Genomic DNA, 1,056 nt, shown 5'->3' on the forward strand with positions numbered 1-1,056 from the left:
CCCACGCCTGGAAGAAATGCCTCCCCCCGCCCTCAGCTCGCGGCCCCGAAGCCCACACAACAACACAAACCAAACCGCGAAGTGGTGCGAGGAAGCGCAGCCCAGGAGGGAGCGCTTTGCCGGGGAAGACGCTTTCTGGACAGATTTACTGGTTTCCAGATGCGCCGCTCATAATGTTTCCAAGCGCGGCGGCGGGGAGAGTGATTGCGGGCTGCGCGGGCGGGAGCCGCCTCCACCGCCGGGACCAGGGGCAGGGCTGGGGCCCGGGGAGCCGGGGCTGCCCCATTGGGGGAGGGGGGCTTGGTTTGCATCGAGGGCATGAAAGGCAGGGGAAGACTGCTGGCTGGAGGAGCCGCGCTAATGCTCCTCGTTTCCTTGCTGGAAGCGTGTCATTAACATCAGCTGCGGGGCCGGAATTAAAGCCTGTCAATCCCCTGACATTTGCAAATGATGACATGCTAAAACGACGGCCGGGGCTCAGAGGCGGCGGGCTGGCCGGGGTCTCCCTCCCCCCAGCCCCGGAGGGGTGTACGGGCACCGGCGCCTGCAGAGCCTCCCCCTCCCCCCGCGCCTTCGGGCTCGGCCCGGCCCGCCCGTCTGTCTGTCCGCGCCCGCGGGGCCCCAGCCCAGAGGGGCCCGGCCGTCCCCGCGGGTTTCTCCGCGGCGCCCTGATGAACTTTTTGTGAACTGCTGAAAAGTGGAGGTCTGTTGAACAAACAGAGGCGCCACCGCCAGCCATAATTTCATTGCAACCAGCAGCAGACGTTAACTCTTCCCACTCCTCTCGCCCCGAACCGCCTCCCCGGACAAGCCGGGCGTGCACGGACACCTCCATCCCCATGCACACGCACACTGTACGCACACACGCGCGAAGCAAAGGCCTGCCCTGGTCTGGCAGCCTCGGGCCAGGGTGTGCTCCTCCTGCACACACACACACACGCCTACCCTGGTCAGCCTCGGTCGGCGTTGTGCCCATCCTGCACTCACCCACACGCAGTGCACGCGCGCGCACACACACACACACACACACACACACACACACACACACACACACAC

General features: G+C 65.8%; 1 protein-coding gene across 8 annotated transcripts in view; it reads right to left on the reverse strand.

Annotated features, from left to right (window-relative positions):
* The window catches only part of BCOR (BCL6 corepressor), a 109,199-nt gene that overhangs the window by 50,238 nt on the left and 57,905 nt on the right, over nucleotides 1-1,056 (reverse strand). The gene's annotated exons all lie outside the window — the stretch shown is intronic.

This window comes from Gavialis gangeticus, unplaced genomic scaffold (genome assembly GCF_001723915.1).
Source record: "Gavialis gangeticus isolate Ggan-Ray unplaced genomic scaffold, GavGan_comp1, whole genome shotgun sequence".
NCBI lineage: Eukaryota > Metazoa > Chordata > Crocodylia > Gavialidae > Gavialis > Gavialis gangeticus.